General features: G+C 34.4%; 1 protein-coding gene across 11 annotated transcripts in view; it reads left to right on the top strand.

Moving 5' to 3' along the window:
* LOC144316026 (uncharacterized) overlaps window positions 1–21,546 on the top strand; it is a 524,958-nt gene that overhangs the window by 200,604 nt on the left and 302,808 nt on the right. Inside the window, exon 1 of one of the 11 annotated variants that reach the window (XM_077901458.1) lies at window positions 13,706–13,837. The exons of the other annotated variants lie outside the window; for them this stretch is intronic. The gene's annotated coding sequence lies outside the window, so the exon portion shown is untranslated. Of the gene's footprint in view, window positions 1–13,705; window positions 13,838–21,546 lie in introns of those variants that run through there. 11 annotated transcript variants of the gene reach the window in all.

Raw genomic sequence — 21,546 nt, 5'->3', positions numbered from 1 at the left:
CTGGGTCTGTGGGGGCTGATTCAGTGCTGGGGCGGGCTAAATTTTTTTTTACATATTACAAATATCATGGTAATAGCTACTATTTTTTGGGTAATGGATGGTCTGTTCAATGTTTTATATTCATTGTTATCACTGATTTTTAAAGTTGAGAAATGTTATTATCTCTGTTTTATAGATGTGAAAACTGAAACTCAGAATTTAAGTGACTTCTCCAAGCTTCATTTGCTTAAGTGGTAGAGTTCTGACTTCAGTCTGGTATTATTTTCCTCCAAAGCTTGTGCAGACTCCACTTCAAAAAAAGACAAAAGTGTCTTAGTGCACCAAGTATGTCAGTAATCCAGTATTTTCAGACATTAGTTAAATTATCCAATTATCAGTGTTATATGAGTTTTAGGAGGGAAATTATTTTTGTTTTGGAGGATGTTTTGAGTAATGGAAGAAATTCTGATGTTCCCTGCCTGAATTTCTAAATTATCTCAATGCCTATTTCCTTTGAATTTTAATTCATTTTTAAGATTAATTTAACTTAATTTTTTTAAAGATTGATTTATTTGAGAGAGAGAGAGAGAGAGCACTAGTGGGGTTTGGAGAGGGGAGAGGAAGCAGGCTCCCCACTGAGCAGGAAGCCCGATGCAGGGCTTCATCCCAGGGCCTGAGCCAAAGGCCGATGCTTAACAAACTGAGCCACCCAGGCACACCTAAATTAATTTTAATTTTAATTCATTTTTTTCCTCAGGCATATACTTATCCCTCTTAAAGTACAGAGACTGGTTGTCTTTGAGAATACACTGGGTAAAAAACCAAGCCCTTTTGTCTGGTGTAATCTGTACTTCAGCAACTGGAGTAGAATTCAAAAGAGCTTTAAATCACGTGATCCTTGTCATATCTGCTAAAGGTCTAGTCAATAGAAGAGTTAATTTCAGATGGTTAAGATTATAACCAGATCACATGGCAGCTGCTGTGCCCGCCAAATGGAATGGGTAAACTGCATACTTTTTAGGAGACATGTCCCAGGTAATTTTGCTCAGCAAGAAACAATTTCTTGAAATGAAATAATGCAACTTGAAACAGTCCCCACAAAGAATAAGCCAAACACCCCATAATCATTGAAAAATGTTAAAAATATTAACATTTCATAGAATAGTCTTTGGGTGAATAATATATTTACTTCAAATTATATTCTCTACCTGAAACTTAATTATGAAAGTAATAGATTGAAAAGCAAATGTGTTGCTCTCCAGCTAGATTTTGAGGATACATAGTGACTTCTAACTTTTGAAGAATTTTAAAAGGAAGAAATGAAGGATGGGAAACACTAGAAAGGTGATTTTATTTGTTTCCTTATTATTTTTTAAGAAAGAAAAATTGCCTTTGATTTATTTTTATGGACTATTTTATAACAGCATTATCAAAAAGTGGAATTGTACTTGTCGATGTAATAATGTAATGTATAATTACATGTAATGTAATAATTAATAAAGTAATTAAAATGTTTTTCTGTTTACTGATTGGCATGAAAACTAATTGAATATTTGGTGTCAATGTCACCAGTAAATCCAGTTGGTTTCCAATACTAGTTATTTTAATAAAAAATTATATAGGACTTAGTCCTTTCAAACAACAGGGATATAGGGATTGATATTTTTTCTTTTTTGTTTATTATTTTGGTGATTCACTTTGAATTAATAAAAAAAAATTAGTATTTTTTCCTTGGAACGAAAAAGAGCTAGTTTCCAGAGGCTCTTTATTTTATTAGAGACCTGACCTGGATAGGATCTAGACAAAGAGATTACTTGCCTAAAAAAAACCTCTCTTATTCTTCTGTAGCACTCTTATGAGATTATTCTTATTAGTGAAACATTTTTGTATTCTTCAGGATTATTTGTCTGGCAATAGTTATGTTCTGGTGCTTTTACTACATAAATAAATCACAGTTATCATTGCATGAAACTGCAATATGGGCAGGTTCTGCAAAGAAAGCTTGCTTCTTTTCTAGATGATGTTAGCTGTGACTACTCAACTGGGTACTGGAGGATTCTTTTCTAAGTTGATTTACTCACATAGGTTGCAGATCTTGAGCCCAACTGAGACTGAGAGTCAGGACCCTTCATTCTGTTCACATGATTCACTGTGTGGGCTTCTCCACAGGCTGTATCCTCAAAGACTGGTAGCTAGGTTCTAAGAGCAAATATCTCAAACAACAGAATATGGTAGCTGCTGTTTTTTTAAGGTCTAGAAACTAGCATAGCATCAGTTCCACTTTATTCTATTGCTTCATCACAGAGATCATATTTATTAAGATGGATTATAGACTCCAAATCTTTATAGGAAGAGTGCCAGAGAGTTTCTAGGCTATGTTTTATTTTTTATTTTTATTTTTTTTAGGCTATGTTTTAAAATAAAATGACCAAACTTATTTTCATTTGTCTCCTATATACAGTGCACTCACTTCCTCCCAAAACTTCCCCGAGGTCTTATCTTATTAAACAAGTTCAGTCTTCAGATATAGAATCTCATCATTTCAATCAAGTCTGTATACAAATGAGTATCTTTGAATTCAGTTCTTTGAGTATCAGCTCATCAACGTTTCTTTCTTTATCTCAAGTCCTGTGACTAAAGAGACAAATGATCTGTGCCCCCAACATACATATTCCACAAACGTGGAAATCTTAAGCTCCAATATAAAGGTCTTAAAGAGTGGGGACTTTGGGAGGTGATTACGTCATGAGGATGGAGCCCTCATGAATGGGATTAGTGCCCTTATAAAAGAGACCCATCTAGAGAACTCTCTAGCCCTCTTTCTGCCATCTGAGGATGGATAGAATTTAACCCAGAAGTGGGTTTTACTAGAGCCCTGATCTTGGACTTCCAGTCTCCAGAACTATGAAAAATAAATTTCTGTGGAAATGTATATAATTTTATAAAACTTTTATATAACTTTAAAAAGTCATCCTGTCTATAGTACTTGACTACAGTAGCCAAAACTGGCTAGGACAAGAGCCCTGGATCCTTTATATCTGAGTGATTCTTTGGTTTCTCACATTTTATCATAGGCAGCAAGAAGAATCAACCTAGGAAGTAATTAAAATGTTTTTCTGGAGATCTCGTAACTAGGTATATTTTCTATATTGTACAACATCACAGATGACAGTTTTGCTAAAATTTCTGCCACTAAATTACAAGGATCTATTTTGTAATTTTCAGTGACATTCCCTTACTTTCCTTTAAGCCCTCAATATATACAAAAAGATATCAGTGTTTTATTTGAAGGAAATCACCTTAACAACTTGTGTCTTTGTCTTTAGTTATAGTTAAAAAGAATATACATACTTGTTAAAATCTGCCAGTAGACCTATCATATAGTCACAGGTACCCAGAGCAATTTGACACAATAGCTGAAGAATCACTGCTCTCGAAAAGACCTCAATGATGCCAAAATATCAGGGAAAATTTATTTCATTCTACTACACCAAATATTTTTCAAATACAAATTGAGTGGAATTGTTTTCTTAAATGTAGAGGCCCCTCTATTGTTTTTAGAGTCTCTTGCCCATTACTTCAACTATTCTTGCCAATATTCTATATTTCATTATTTTTATAAGCCTATCAGAACGTTTGTTCTGATAGGGGCCCACATTCAGACTATCCGTGCCTGCAGTCATACTGGATTAATTAATTATTCTTAAATGGTCACTCCTATTGTTTTCAAAGTTTCAAGTCAAAGACCCTTCCCATCTTTGTTCTCTAGACATTGCTATTTGAACTGACTTTTACAGTCAAAATTCTGGTGCCCATAAATGAAGTAAATGCACCACTTGTGGAATTGACTTTTAATGAGATATATTTCTTTTTGTATTATTCATTATATTTCTCACAATATGATCAGTGTATAATTTTTATATTGATTAGATGGAAAAACTCCATTTAGATTCTCCCTCACTCCATGCCCCACCAAACCACACAACCACGGTAATTCTAGAGTTTCTAGTAATTCTGGTAACTAGTTAGATTTGCAGTAACTTCTTTAAATTAATGTGAAATGGAGAAATGTGTAAACATTCATTTCAGTTTTTCAGTTTGATATCATCTTCATATATGAGTTTTACATTATTTACTTACATAGTATTTTGCTCTTTGAGAATTAGCATATGTCCTGTACCCGTACTTTTAGCACTTGCATTTGTTTCATTGTTTACTCTGTTTTTTGCTGTGTAAATATAGTTTACTTTTAGTACAGTTTTCACCTTGAAGGATCCTTTAACATAGAGAATGCAAAAGTAGTCTTGTTAAATATATAATATTTTCTTCTTTTGCTTTTATTTTTTTTTCTTTTGCTTTTATACTCTCATATTCTTTAACTTCATAAGGTCATCAATTAGGTACAAATTATTATTAATATTAAACTAATTCTTATTGAATGCACTAATTTTCTAGTGAATGGCATTTTTACTCTTGGATTAAAGTGCTTAATTATTAGAGACACCATTAGAAATATTTTAAAATAAAAAATGATCTTGTCCCCAACTTGTTTGGTCCCATTTGTTTATTTCATTTAATAAATTTTTATCTAGCTTTTATTATATGCTAGACATCATCTCAGCACTTTATAAATGTTAGCTTATTAATCTTTGTAGCAACTCTACGAAGTAGGTAGTACTATTATACCCATTTTATAGATGAAGACACTAAGAGAGCTTAAATAACTTACCCAAGATTCACACAACTAAATAGGTGCTGGAAATTAGTTTTATATGCTTTTATCCTGTGATAACAATGGTCTTTTCCTTTTACCTTGTAAATCATTTTTATTACCAATAATCCTAATTGATTCTGTCACATACCTGTAAAATATAGTTTGTGATATAAATTATGAATAGGAAATATGGATCCAAACTCAATACTGAGCATACAGTATGCTGTTCTTTATCTAATAAAAAGCAGCATGTTTGCTATCATGTTGTATTTGAAAAAAAGTTTTAGGATTATTAAAACCCAAACTATTTTCAATGAAATGGAATCTTTGATATATTCTTCCAATCTATATGAAGATGGGTAGTGGCCAGAGATTTTGTTTTCTTGACCATTTTACATTTTTTAAAAAAGATTTTATTTATTTATTTGACAGAGAAAGTACAAGCAGGGGGAGTGGCAGTCAGGGTAGAGGGAGAAGTAGGCTCCCCGTGGAGCAGGAAGTCCTGTGTGGGGCTCTATCCCAGGATCCTAGGATTATGACCTGAGCCAAAGGCCCCTTAACCAACTGAGCCACCCTGATGCCCTTGACCATTTTACTTTTTTCAGAAAATTCTTTTGGGGGAGATTATAATTTCACCTTGGTAGACATGACCATACTGTTTTGATTTTCATAAAAAGTTTGTGTCTCAAAAAAAAAAAAAAAAAAAGTTTGTGTCTCACCAAAATTCCTTATAATAAAATAAAATACATTATTTTATCTGATATTGAAAAAACTGTGGCTTTAAAATTTGTCTCTTTCTATATTTTTAAAAGTATTTATTTTGGAAAAGTATTTTTGGAGAGTTTCAAGTTTGTGTTTGATTAATGTGACAACAAAAACTCAACCCAACTGATAGAAAGTTATGCTATAAATAAACCATGGCTACATTATCATTTTCATTATAAGTTTGATGAAATATTGTCTTAAGGAGAGATACACTACTGACAGCAATGAAAAACAAGACATCAGAAATTCCATTTAAGTGCAGGTGGCAGTATTATTTACTGCCATCCACCCATGTTACTGCCAGGCTTCTTAAATTTACACAGAGGGAATATATCCTCTCAGCTTGTGACAGCTGGAGGAGAAATCACACTAGTAGAACTACATTCTCATAAATGGCTAAAGAAGACTTTTCTTCTGTTCAACTTAAGTATAATTGGAAAGGCAGAAAACCAATGATTATGAGAAATACAGATTTTGAAATTCTGGGGCACCTGGTATGACTCAGTTGGTTAGGTGACCGGCTCTTAATTTCAGCTCAGGTGATGATCTAAGGACTTGAGACCAAGTCCCACATTGGACTCGTAGAGCCTGCTAAATATTCTCTCTCCCTCTGCCCTTCCTCTGTTCACTCCCTCTTACTGTCTCTCTCTCTTTAAAAATAAATTTAACATGGACTTTAAAAAAATTAAAATTTTAAAAAACTTTCTTTTCAATATTTGCTTTCCAACAAATTTTACCTACATTATCATCTTTCCTTTCTGAAGGTTAAAAATCACCACCACCACCATCACAACCACCATCACAAAATTCAAATAAAATTTTCCATTATCATCTTTCTTCCTTATATATTTTAAAAGTCTTTACAGTTATCTTTCTTTTTTTTTAATATTATTTGTTTGTTCATGAGAGACACACAGAAAGAGAGAGAGAGAGAGGCAGAGACATAGGCAGAGGGAGAAGCAGGCTCCTTGCGGGGAGCCTGATGCAGGATTGGATCTGAGGACCCCCAGATCACCACCTGAGCCAAAGGCAGATGCTCAACCACTGAGCCACCCAGATGCCCCAACTCAAGACATTTAACTCAAATTTAAATGTATTGTTCTTTTCTTTTTTATAAAATTTGATTTCCACATCCTTCTTGCTTGACTAATTAGCTTTTTTCCTCTAATCATATGTTAGCAATGTTTTAGGTTGCTAGATTTTTTTCCAGAGCAGGTTTTGTTTTGTTTTTGTTTTTGTTTTCTTTTTTTCCTTTTTAACAACTTCAGCTTTTAATAATGGGAACAACTTGCCATTCCAGAAACAATGTTAGGGAAAAAAAATCTTCCTTATAAAAATAAACTTAAACTCATCAAGATTATATATATTCTAACTTTTTACTTCTATGATTTAAACTTTTCTGTTGCAATACTACCCACTTCATTTAACATTGTTCTTGTACCATCACATACTGAAGAGAAAACAGTATGACAGCAAAGCTTACATAATTTAACAAAAGAACTTGTACAATGATCTTTAAAAATCTTTGGTTGTAGTGGCTTTTTTTTGTTTGTTTTTGTACACAAAGATAAGGAGGCTACAGAAAAGAATCATGGGGCTTTTCCAAACTATTTCTTAGATAAAAGATATGAAAAGACTTTTTGTACATAAGGAAACCATAGTTTGATCTGCCATTTGTCTTATAGTAGGGACAAAGGCAGTATTAAGATATACTATGTCCATTCAAGCTATAAATACTACCTAAGAGATATAGAATCAAAGCATGAACATAAGAGAATAAATCCTCTACAGGGCAAATGACTACATAGCATGTTGCTATGAGGCCAGTACTGGAAATGGTGTCACTGTGGAACATCAGGAAAAATTGTGATGATCAAATGGCAGAATAATTTGGGACTTGGGGTGCCTAAGGTATGACAATACCCAAAGTAAAGCTTTTACCTACAGGGGCAGAAGGAGCATGTATACTCTGGAGCTGGGCATGCTCAGCTGTGCAAACAGATTGGATTAGAGCAATGATTATTGTTTGTTAGCAAGATATCAGAATCACCAGAACTTGTTTAAACATAGTTAAGTCCTACCTCCAGAGTTCCTGATTTAGTAGGTCTGAGGTGGGGACTGAGAATTTGCATTTCTAAATTCTCTGGTGGTGCTAATGTTGCTGGCCCAGAAACAACATTTGTGAAGCACTGAATTAGAGCCATTTTCCTATAGTGATGTCCAATATATTCACTTTCAAATCTTGGAAGAAAACGAACCAGAAGGAACAAAATCAATTTTGTATGGTTATAAAATCTATGAAATTCTAAATAAAAGTGATTTATTTTCACAAAACCTATCAGGTTAATTAACATGATAGTATAATCACATGAATTTTAAATCTCAAAATAGAGTTTATAATATACAGTGTTTTACACATCTTTTTGACCATGAAATCTCTTTCTGAGATCATGTATTTATATGTCTCAGATCTAGCAATTTATGGAGCACACTTGATGGTATTCTTGAAAAGATTGTTTTATGGTCACTTTCAGCTTTTACATTCTAATAGGATTCAGAATTTCTTGCTAGTCTTAGATGATGTCTGATGAAGGGCATTATGAGGTTAAGTAGGAAATTACAAATTTTCTCAAGGGAGAAACTGATTCTGCTACATCAACGAGTACTAATGTACATGTACAATCTGAACATCTCATGGGATAATTATAGTGAAATTCAAGATAAAATCCACACTACCCCAATAGTATCAGATGAATGACACTGTAAGATTTTGATGGTGTAGCCTCTTACAAATTCATTGCTATCCAAACAGAAAATTTGAGAATCTATTCAAATTGGCCTGAATTTATTTACTAGTTGTAGTAGGCTGAATAAGTGCCCCATAAGGATGCTAATATCCAAATCCTGAGGACCTGTGAATGTTACTTTAAAAAGGACTTTGAAGATGTGACTAAATTAAGGATCTTGAGATAGGGAAATTATCTTGGGTTATCTAGGCGGGCCTAATGTAAGCACAAGGATCCTTATTATAGGATGGAAGAAGAAGATTTTTGTTTTAAGATTTATTTTTATTTATTTATGATAGACACGGAGACACAGGCAGAGGGAGAAGCAGGCTCCATGCCGGGAGCCCAACGCGGGACTCGATCCCGGGACTCCAGGATTGGAGCCCTGGGCCAAAGGCAGGCACGAAACCTCTGAGCCACCCAGGGATCCCCCGGAAGAAGAAGATTTGACTGTAGTAGTGGCATGTAAAAGTGCTGTAACATGAGAAAGATTTGACCAGCTCTTGCTGGCTTTGAAGATGGAAGAAGAAGCCAAGAACTAACGGCTGTAGATACTCTTTAGAAGCTGTAGAAAGGCAAAGAAATAAATTCTATCCAATTGCCTGCAAAAGGGATGCAGTCCTGCAGACCATTTTAGGCTCTGAATTTAAGGACTAAAAGATAATAAATTTATATTACATTAAGCCACTAAGTTTATGGCAACCTGCCACAGTAGCAATAGGAAACTGGTAAACTAATGGAAAAATATTACAAAACATATGAATGGATCCTCTAAAGAATTTGTAATCCCAAAGAATGACACATTTTTTTTTTAGAATGACACATTTTAAATTCCATCATCAAAAATATTATAAATAATAGTACTAGAAGATATTTATTTATTGCTCATTACATACCAAGTATTATACTGAGTGGTCTACATGCATTACTTTATTTATATACATTCACTTATTGAGTTGTTACACAACCATAAGTAACTTATATTTAGAATCTCTATTTACTGATGGAAAAAAATGAAGCAGTGATTTAAGTGATCTGTACCTTATCACACATTACTAAATGGATGAGAAAGGCTGTGAATCAGGTCTGTCTGTTCCAAACTGTTATGCTATTATCACTGTAATATATGACTTTCATCCACAGTTAAGGGCATGGTTGTATCTAAAGTCATGTCCAGTTGGAGATACCAAGGTTCTATGTAATGCTCAGCAGAAGTGTGAGACTGTTTTTAAGGCAATTAGTTCCTTTTTATTATAGCCTAGCTGGACAACCAGCATTCTTTTAGTAACTCCTATGAAAACTTGATATGCATTCATATGTAAAATTTGCATCGCTCACCTTGGTACAGTAATTTGTTTCAAGGATTTTACATAGTTCTTTCTTGATAAGCTTAATAGATTATACATGCCTGCAGCTCTGACTTATTTAGAATATAATCTTGCCATTTTCCTTGAGTGGCCTGTATAAATAAATTTCAGTACTCTTTTTAAAGGCATAGTTCTTTGAGGAGCCATGGTAATAGATTAGAAAACATTAAAAAACAAATAATTTCAAATGAATACAAAAGTACAGTTAAAAGTATTAAAATGAAATCACTACTTAGCACATTGTCTGGATATAATAAACATTCAAATAAATTAATAATGAAACAAAACCATCCAAAATGTTAGTCAAAATGAAAAAAATTTCTCTTCCCTTCCCCTTTTGATACATACCTATAGCTTTTCCAAATACATGTGGTGTGTTTGTGCTCTAGAATGTACTATATGCATTGTTATGCAAATTTTCAGTATGCTTTTTTTGTTGTTGTTTATTGTGTTTTAAGTTGTCTTTTCCTTTTTTTTTTTCAAGATTTTATTTATTTATTCATAGAGACACAGAGAGAGAAGGGAGAGAGGGGGGCAGAGGCACAGGCAGAGGGAGAAGCAGGCTCCATGCAGGGAGCCCTGCGCGGGACTCGATCCAGAGTCCCCAGGATCACACCCTGGGCTGCAGGCGGCGCTAAACCACTGCGCCACCTGGGCTGGCCCAAGTTGTCTTTTCCTTAACAATAAACTATGAATTTTCTTTTTCTTAGTACATCTAGGGCTACTTTATTTTTTAAAGTATTCCTTCATAGTGGCATGAGCATACCATTATTTAACCAGTCTCATGCTGATGAATGTTCAGATTGACTTCATTTTTATTGCTAATAAAAGTAATGCTGTTACAAAATGCTGCAATAGATCTTTATTTGCTTGATTGATAATATTCATAGACTAGATTCTTTAAAGTGAAATTCCTGATTCAAATGTATCATACCTAAAAATTTTACAGATAATGATAAAATGCCCCTATAAAAGGTTGCAACAACTTATAGTCATACCAAATTTATGAGAGTTTCTTTTCTTCTTTCCTTTCACTGATTCTGAGTATGTAAAAAATCTCTGAAGTTTTCCAATAGAAAAATTTTACATAGTTTAGTGAATATTTTCTATATTTTCAGACTCATGCAAAGCAGAATAAAGAACAATGAAGTACACAATATAGAATTTACTTTCATACTCTTATTCTTACTACTGACATGACCCCTAGTAAAATTTCCTAGTTACTTATATGTAACACTGTATAAGTGTACAAAATACTGAGTACATAACATACAAGTTAAAGCTGTAGGAGTCAAATATTGAGCACCTTGAGAATCCAGTAAGCAAAACAGTCAATTTTGTTAAATTTGTTTGGCGAGAGGTCCTACTCATCATTATAAGAAGTAAACTGGGTCTAGGGTAGGTAAGGAAGAAGACATTAAAATTTCAGAAGCATGTCTGATGATAGAAATGAGTGAGCTAGTGTGGCTAACATACTGTTTGTAGACAGGATTTTACTTCTGTTGTGCAGAAGTACTGTCGTTTGCCAATGAACTGTGATGATGATAAAGGAATAGCTTTTCTGGTAACTTAAATATGGGTTTCAAAACTTCATTATTTATATTTTGGGGACTGATGTTTCATTAATTTATGTGATTGCAAGAGGGATGTCAGGGGTTTTGGGGGCTGCCATTAACTGTAAATGAGAGCTTACATGACAGGCAGCCGCACACATCTGTCATGTTGTAGCCTCAAGACGCGGCCATTTCAGCATCTAAGAAGCAGCTGTAACACTTCGATTTTGATGAGTGCCTAAAAGCAAACAACAACAAAAAAGTCCAAGAACAGTCAGCGTGTGGAGAAACATAACCACAGGCAGCTCCTGAATGCAAACAGCATATTTGGAACAAGAATTTGGAAATTATACCTGGAAGTCACTAATTCTGAGGGAAGGCTCAAAGCAAAGTGGATCAAAACTCTGAGGGAAAGCTTGGTGGGACATGCCCAGAGAGAAAAGCAACAAAGACATCCTTTTCCTCAGGCATCAAAACAAATCAGCACAAGAAATATCCTTTTATATTATAAAGAAGATAGATGCCCTGAACTCCAAGGAAAAAAATAACAAAAAATGGATAAGAATCGTAGCTTCCATAACCAAACTTTGTATCTTCCGAACACCTGTCCCAATTGAGAAAAGGGAGACATGCAATGTGATGGCTGCATAGAATATTTAAAATTGAATCATCCACTTTATCCATTCATCTTTCGTTGGACACCGAGGCTCCTTCCACAGTTTGGCTATAGTGGCAGTCTGTGTATTTGGTGTGTGTGTGTTCTTGTTGTATTGTACTTTTTCTAATAAAATATTGATTAATCAGGTGCGTAAGGCCAGTGTATGAGTTTTTCATGCTTCTTTTGAGGAATATATAACTATCTCCCTTCAAGAGTCCTTCAACATCTCGTTATTCTCGCTGCATTTACACTCCAAACATAAGAATAGTCCTGGAAACCCCATAGAAATCCTTGGTTGAGTAATGTTGCTTTATCTTTTCGAATTCTAAAGTTGTCAAAGGGTAACATAATCTCGTTATATTTTTATTAAGGATTTAGTATTTTGAGGATGCATCTTACTTCAAAAGACACTAATAAGGCTGGTCCTGATTAGAAAAATTCATATTGAGACAAACCAGATGTATTTGCAAAGCATTTAAAATTTAACACAGGCTGCAGATCAGTGATAAAAACATGTAGTACCCTGTGATTACTTATGGCATGTCAGAAAGGGGTGGGAAAAAAAAAACATGAAAAGTAGATACCTGATTTTGATAAACACTCGATTTTGATAGATACTTGATTTTAAACTCTGAAAGGTAAGAGCCTTGTGAATAGGAAGCTTTAGCTGGTATAGTTCTAAAACCCTAAACCATTTAAAAGTAATATTGTACTTTTTTAGTACAGAAAAGAAAACTAATGACAGAAGGGCGTGAAGAACATATCTGAAGAGAACATGACAGTGACAGACATGTACCCAAGTTTTTTTTATTTTAGTTCTACACAAATATACTGATTTATATACCCTAAACACCATTACATTTGTTGTTATTTTTCCTTCAATGTCAAAATGTAGCAGATTAAAGAAGAAATAGCACAGAGAAGCTCCACCTAATAGACAGGGAGAGGATAGGTTGGGTCTGCCTTTTTGGTTCTTGTTCAGTTCTACCACTTACTGTGTGTCATTGGGTAAGAGGAACCTGCCCAGTGCATCCTATCTATAAATTTGGGATAATAATCTTGTTCATAGTCTTGTTAGGCAGATAAAATGAAAAATTATAAACAAATAATTTAGAACAAGGCCTGACATGGAGTAATTATTCAGTGAATTATTATTATTACTCTTATCAGTATAATCTTCTAGCCAGTAAGCTCTAGCCAACTGTAGGTCTGTGAATATAAACAGGACGCCTTAATCTAAAACAGTGATTTTCTTCCACAGTCTATGGCAAAGTTTACTTCTTATTTACAGTATAAAATAGAAGTCTGCAGTTTTAGAATTGCAGATAAGCTTTTCCTGACTGTAAATCATCTAAGTAAGATAGGGTGGCTTGGCCAACCCCAAATCTTAACAAGCCTTTTTCAGTTAAAGACTTATTTTTCCATTTGTGATTTTGCTGGATCAGCTGTATCACTTACTCCCCCCCCCCTCCACTTCTTATATCAAAATGTAGGAGTCTATTTAGTTTTCTGCTATGGAACAAGAAATGTTATGAAAAAAATGAAGTATAGCTGCTTTTAGCATTCTCCTATTCTTGATCTTTTCCTAAAAAATGTTGTCTGTTGCAAATGGGATTTTTTATATGCATTATTCACTAAAACTCTTGTCTACCTTTAGAGTTTTCTAAACTGTATGAACCAACCACTTTCTATTTCTTGCCATAATGACTTACTAGGAAAAAAGTCTATCAAATAACTTGGATTGCCTTTGTTCTCATTTTGTTCCCTCTTGGTACTCTATCCCCCAAGACTTCATCATCGGTTCAGTTGTGTCCTGCATGAGCCCTTTGGGAATCTACCTTTCTCAACATAGGCCATCTCCTCTGTTCCTTTTCTTCAGGCCCTGAGAGTCTCTGCTTCCTGATGCTCTATAAAGTTATCATACTTCATTGATGAAAATTATTACTCTGTCAGGATTTTGTTTTGAAGATGTACCCAGGAGCATTGTGGCGGGTCAGTGAAATAGATGGTCCTTGGTGAGTGAGTCTTTAAATTTCCTTCAGGTCACATTGTGGTCCCATATATTCCATTCCTTTCTAGTGCCATCTCTAGTCTCATAGAGAACTATGAAACTATCAATAATGTGTTGTATCTTTTTACTTTTGCTATCTTTTTAGATGGAAGGTATAAGATGCCCATTTGATCTTAGTTAATTAGTAAGTAATCATAGGTCTTATTTATCTATGCTATCTCCTTTTCTTTATAAAGCAAGTACAGTTTCATATTTGTGCTAAGCTTCATGGTTGGTGTGTCTTTCCCAACCCTCTAAGTAAACCCTGTTCTGTCATTCAAGCTATAGCTTACATGTTATATCTGAAGGGAACCCTTTCCCAATTTGTGTAGTCTAGCCTGTAGAACTTCACAGAATTTTGTGGTTTTTCTCTCTTAAAGGACCTAACATGCCTACCATAATTATATATTCATTCACTTGCTTCAACAATTAGACTAAAGGGTATTTTGTATCCATCTCTTAAATAGAACCTGGTTTAGATTAAATTCTTAACTAATGTCTTATAATAGAATAATAGCTTCAAAGGAAATATTCAGAACTTCATTTTTTAGAAAATATTTTATTTGTTTATTTATTCACAAGAGATACAGAGAGAGAGAGAGAGAGAAAGGCAGAGGCACAGGTAGAGGAAGAAGCAGGCTCCATGCAGGGAGCCCAATGTGGGACTCAGTCCTGGTTCTCCAGGATCAGGCCCTGGGCTGCAAGTGGTGCTAAACCACTGAGCCACCTGGGCTGCCCCATTTTTATATAGATAGTTATTTTAGTTTTCTTTCCCCCCAAGAAACAGCAAAACAGTTTTGCACAGAGGTATGGGATATCATACACTAGTTTGAAAGAGAACTATAATTATAATTGGAGATGAAAGTGACAGTTTTAGACCTAATGAAAAAAGTTAAAAACACTATAGGAATGACGGTACAACTACCTGGATTTTAGTCTTTGTTTTGCCTTCAAGTCGTGAGGGGACTTCTTTGGAACCAGAGGAATACCATGGAATATTACTCAGCCATCAGAAAGAATGAAATCCTTTTTAGATAGAGGAAGAGGGTATTATGCCAAGCGAAATAAGTCAGTCAGAGAAAGACAAATACCATATAATTTCACTCATTTGTGTGAGTTGTGAACAAAAGGATGAACAAAATGGATGAACAAAAGGGAAGGGAAGGAAAAATAAAATAAGTTGAAAATTGAGAGGGAGGCAAACCATAAGATATGCTGCACTCTAGGAAACAAACTGAAGGTTGTTGGAGGGGAGGTGAGTATGGTAAGGGATGATTGAGTGATGGGCATTAAGGAGGCCACTTGATGTAATAAATAAACAGTGGGTATTATATGCAACTGATGAGTCACTAAATTCTATCTCTGAAATTAATTTTAAAAATGATGATATGTATTAAAATCCTTGATAAGTTGGACATTTCAATGGCAAATAACAGAAAACTAAAACTCACTTAAATCATAAAGAGAAATTCTCTACTTACATAAGTGAAGGCTGAGATGAGGGGCTATTCAGAGACTTAAAATGTCAACAGGGACTGATCTGTTTAGCTATTACCATTCTACTTTCAGTATTGTAGTTCTCATCAAAGTTTAAGATGGCTCCCAGCAGCAGTCTGGGCTACCTGCTTCCTTGTTCATATTTCTTCCCCTAATTATCAACAGATTCTTATGCCTCACACTGATTAATTGAACTTGAAACATATGTTAACTGAAACATTTGTGGACTGAGATAGACTAATAATTTTTATACTACAAATAGTCATCAATTGACTGGTACCATTAAGGCCCTCACTTGAAGCTGGGCATGTAAGTTAATTCCACTCAAATTCCATGGTTATTACACAATGGCCAGGGGCTGGAAATAGTTATAGAGGATACTACCTACCATTGCTACAAGATTCTTACACAACTTTTAAATACTATAACTTATAAAATGTAACAAAATAGAAAGCATTATAAATTATGTGTTGGGGCACACAGGCTAGAAAATGGCTGCTATTTCTTGCATATGAAATATAGAGCAGCCAAAATCATTAAGCCTCCAAAATTAGAATGCCCATTACCTCCTAAGAGGAAATGCTGTCTCTACTTGAAGACATTACACCTTTTCTCTAGATAGATTTGGAATGGTTTAGAAGTATCTAACACCATAGGACCTAGGGATATTAGAGCTCAAGTTAAAGAATTTTTAAAATGTATTTATTTATTTTAAAGAGAGAACGAGAGAGAGCATATGCATATATGATAGAAATGGGCAGAGGGAGAGAGAGAATCTTGAGCAGATTCCCTGCTTGAGTGTGGAGCATGACATGGGGCTCAATCTCATGACCCTGAGATCATCACCTCAGCAAAAATCAAGAGTTGGACGCCTAACTCACTGAGCTACCCAGGCACCCCTAAATAATTTTTTAAAGAGATTGATAAGAAGGGGGACAGGAGATATACTTTAAAAAGTTTTCAGTTTGGCATGGTTAGATGACCTAGGCTGAAGAAGTTTCAGAATGACTCAAATTTATGAGTTTGTTATATAGAGTTCTAGCATATATATAGTTCTGAGGCTAGCAAACTCCATTATAGAGGCATTATAGCTAATATGATATTGTGCGTAAGGAATCAAAGGGGCAATGACTATTTGCTAGGCTAACTCAAAACCTCTATTTAGTCAATATGTAGATAAAAACATAGTGAGAAAATATGAAACATTTTCTCCAAAATTATTACCATATTATTAATAAAATATTTTTCTCTAATCTACTTATTAAGTATGAGGCATTCAGAAAGAATATATTACTCTACTCTCTCTCAATCTCCCCTTTGAGTGGGAGCATAGGATTTTCCTAATTTTCATTTATTTATAAATTTGTCCACTTACTGAATAGCTTCTGAGCATGTACACTATGAAGACCTCTCTTCTGTGGCTGTCTCATTTCTGCCCAGATCATCTTTTGATTCTCTTATCATGCCTTCAGTAAAGTCTTACTCATAATTAACAGAAGTGATGTTGAGGGAAGGATATTTTCATTTTATAGAGTAGGGCAGAACTCTGGTTTTCCCAATAAAGGCATCTGACACTGCAGTGATTGATAAACACTGAGGAGTATAGAAGGGAGAGAAAAATATATTGTTATAGCAAACAAAGGAGAGGAGGCCCCTAAAGCCCAGCTGAGATGCTGTTAGGTTTATGAGAGAATTATATAAATGGTAAATTAGGAACTTCCTACTGGGTAAATTGTTTTATGAGATATTTTCATTAAGAAAGACATTTTAGAATAATGTAGGAACTCAATCTCAATTTTGCTTTAGTGATAATTAGATATGGACCAAACTTAGAAATGGGACAGCAGATTCAGGTTAATGACAAAACACTGAAAAGGTTAATTTTTCAGAAATATAAATTACTGCATTATCCTAGTTCTAGTAGTTTTTAAAAACTTTCAAGAAAAAAAGTTATGCTTTCTTCTAGATCAATTAAATATTTGTTCTATGGTGTTTTTTGTCTTCTGCAAAGGTAACCTCAAGTATTAGAAGAGTTGTATGTAATTCTTAGGTTGTTATTGTTTTAAAAATATTTCCCCTTTAAAAGGTTCTCCTTAACTTAGAAAATCCATTGTAATGTTCTTTCATATTTTAAAATTCTCTTCCTCACTATATTTCTTTGTTTTTAATATGGAGTGAAGACAAATGATAAGAGAAGGAGTTAGTGATATGGTTCTCATTCTTACGAATAATCAATAACGGCAATAGAGCATGTTCCCAATTCATGCAGATTTTTAGAAATGCATTCAAAGTAGATAGCAGCAGACCTAATAATTTACTTTTATCTTTTAGTTAAAATCTGGATTTCCAAAGTTTTAGATTAATCCTTTAAGCAATAATCCTTTACTAATTAATGTGGTTAGAACAGTATTATCTTCTTTGCTTTTTAGTAGTCATCATGCATATTACTTTTGAATGTAAGCTGTAATAACTAATAAAAGGTAATTTGTCATTAATATAGCTGCATTTTTATTATAAGAAGTATTAGAAAAAGGACAAAATTTATTTTCCTTTCTAACCCTGAGGGAGAAATATATCTGATCTTTTAGCTATCTTTCTAGTGATCTAATATTCTTTCGAGATTTAAGACTGTCCGCTTGACCTCAGGCACATACTGAGAGGCTGGGTCATCCTATTCTTTGAAATTCTTACATTTCTGACCATTAAAGAAAAAAAAAAAAACTTTTAACATATGTCCTCATGTCTTTCATATACAAGAGATAAATGATAGATGACACGTGCCATATCAATTCAGTTGATCCTCTAAAAATTGCTAATTCATTTAGTTTACCGGTTCATATAAGGAACTTTTAGAATGGGTTAAATCATATCTGTCCAGTCACAGAGTTAGTCCTGAAATAGAAAATATTGGATCATGCCCCTTTTTATTTAAAGTAACTATGAAACACCTTATCTAAACTTTTCTGAGTCAGTTAATGCATTTTTTTTTCAAATCTAGTAGTCTACGAAATAACAGCTATCATATCTCTACATTTTAAGCACATATAATTTGTAAATTATAAGAGGGAAATAAACTAATTGTTCCTTTGCTGTCTTTAATATTTATGTAGCCAAGGTCAGGAGGGCCCTTCAGTGCATTATTAGTTAATTAAGGTTACTTGAGTTTTATCCATGTTTAGTGGAATCTGAATTACTGAAATCTTGAATCCCCAGGGGGCTTATGTATGAATAATATGTATGACATTGACCTAAGCCTGAAACTTAGCTCTTTCCTTTACTTCTGTAAAATATCTGCTCACAGAAAGCACTTTTGTCTATAACAGACATTACTGAAAATACAAACATGATAGAGGAGGGTCACTTTGTGTGCTGTTCAACCAATGCCTAAAATATTTTTCTTTAGTTGACCCAGCCAGCTCCCAGCTGTTGTTGGTTTATCTCCCCTCCTCTTTGCTCTATGTTTTTTTTTCCCCCTATTTTCTTCATTCCCCAACCCCTGCAAGAATTTTTGAACCAAATGATATGGAAGGTTCCTTTACCAAGATATTTCAGAAAAGGTTCTGAAGAATCAGGAATAACAATATTTGGCAGCTGAGTGGCTCAACGGTTTAGCACCACCTTCGGCCCAGGGCGTGATCCTGGAGACCTGGGATCGAGTCCCACGTTGGGCTCTGCTTCTCCCTCTGCCTGTGTCTCTGTGCCTCTCTCTCTCTCTCTCTCTCTCTCTCTCTCTCATAAATTAAAAAAAAGTCTTAAAAAAAAGGAATAACAATATTTAACCTAAATAGGAATAAAGATGAGGGAAATGAATTTAGACACTATCATACTATAAAAGTTTGTGCAACAAACTTGTGTTATGTAATTAGAGGGAATATTTGCCCCTTTAATAATATTAGAATGGTAAAGTAAATTGTACCTAGAAGCAGAAAATCGTATTAAAATATTTTGTTATATTTGGGGGATGGTTTTGAGTCTGAGCCTCTCTAAGTTCTAAATAGATATTATATCTTCTTTTTTCTAAGTTTCACAATTATTTCTACAAGTAAAAACTGAGAAATTAAAATTAGATGAGAAATTTCATTGGTAATTACATTGTTAGAGAAGATCTAGATCTTTTCAGTTCTTTGGTTCTTCTTGGGCTGTTCATGGTGCCTGTTATTGCCAGAAATAGCTATTCTTTCTTTAAGCTTCTTTTGCCAAGACACACTTTTGAAGAACAGTATTTCTAAAGACACTTGTCATGAGGGGCTTCAAGTTCAGAACAGAGGCAGGGTCACCTGGCAATATTGCTTATTTCCAGGCTTGACTTCAGGACAATCATGTGTTTCTCCATCCTGATGGTCAACTCTATTTTTGAGAGAGTCATTGTAGAATCAAAGACCAAACGTTCAGCTAAACTAGGCTTAGGATCAGATGCTCTCTAGACTGTGTGTTAAAGAGTCTTTCCTCAATTTTAGTCAAGACTTTCAGATATGTTTTAGGAGACTGTATGAAAAATAAATCTGTTAAATCCATTTGGCTATATTATTGGGGATAAAAGGTGGAGTCACTTAATTCAAGCAAGGAAAAAGGGTATTTAATTAAGCCTTGAGTTTCACATCAGAACACTAACCCCCAAACTTAGTTTTGATAACAAATACTATTAAATCTACAGACCAAGTCAATACAGGAAGGATTGTATCAGTTTGGGATTCGTTAAGCTGCTTCTAATGCAAATGAGATTTCAATGATGTATCCATAGAGAGCTTTATTTATATTATGGACCTAGAGATGTGGGTGTAGTAGTTCACCAATGTCATTTAGGACCCAGGCCCCTTCTCACTTTCCAGCTGTCATCTTGGATGGTGATGGCTGGAGCTCCAGCCTCACTGTTCCAGGCAGGATGGAAAAGGAAGCAGAAGATGCAGAATCCTCACAGTTGTGCTTGTTTTATTGGCAAGAACTGAGTTGCATGAGACTTCCTACTAGGTAGCACTATGAAGTTGACTATTTTAATTTTTTAGCCTGTATTATAGAGGACACAAGGAAAAGGAATTGTTGTGAGTGATGTCGCTTATGGTATCTGTCGCCAATTGTGACACAAGTTGTGGTACAGAGAAAATAAGAGACTATATGGAAGCCTCTGGCAAATAGAGCTTACTTATCCACTTACTTTCCTTTTAAGATACTGTTTATTTAAATGCCATTATCTTACTTTATTTTATTTTTATTATTTTATTTTTTAGATTTTATTTATTTATTCATAGAGATGCAGAGAGAGACAATAGCAGAGACACAGACAGCGGGAGAAGCAGCCCCGTGCAGGGGGCCCGACATGGGACTCCATCCCGGGTCTCCAAGATCACACCCCGGGCTGCAGGCGGCGCTAAACCGCTGCGCCACCGGGGCTGCCCCATTATCTTATTTTAAATATAGTTAATATCTAATTTGGGAAGATACCAAAACTAACTTTACAAAAATGACACTGATGATTTTCACAAAGCTACCTCTTTTTTAAAAAAATCTACAGAAAACAGCATATGTGTAAGCATGTTTTAATGATAGGTTTCCTTCTCTGTCTTTCAAAATAAATTCAATGTTCTTACTGTTTAGCCCTGTAGTTCAAAGTATATGGGCAACTGAGTTTAGTACATATTACCTAGTCTTAATCTAATTAAATAAAAGGTATCTGAAAATTAGAGGATTAGAGAAATTTTGTGGTGTAATTTACACAAATAATTTATTTTTACAAAATATAGAATGCCTAAAGAAAAACCTAGCAGTGACACACAGGGTATGAGTTTTAATAAAAGAAGTTTTTCTTTTACTCAGAAGTTGTGATTCACTAGCTCTGGCTGTTTATGGAACACCAAATATGTGTTCTTTGACCTCTGTATAATTTATTTAAACTCAAGCTCAATAACTTTAAATGCAGTTATCATCACACTTCAAACAATGGTCAGCGATCTGTGAAGATGGACTGCACTGTCTCATTAAACCAAAAAGATCTCAACAGTCTGAAATAAAGTGTAGTCTAACTGCCTAACAATTAGATATGGTATCTTACAAAAATATGTGCAGCACAACTGTGACCTTTGTGCTAATTAATCCTCCTTGGCAGGAGACTCTTCTTCCACACACACCTCCTTAGTTTTGAATGTCAAATAACTTATTATTTACAAAGGCAGCACTGTCAAA

This window comes from Canis aureus, chromosome 1 (assembly GCF_053574225.1).
Source record: "Canis aureus isolate CA01 chromosome 1, VMU_Caureus_v.1.0, whole genome shotgun sequence".
Lineage (NCBI taxonomy): Eukaryota > Metazoa > Chordata > Mammalia > Carnivora > Canidae > Canis > Canis aureus.
This window is presented reverse-complemented; position numbering and strand designations above follow the sequence as displayed.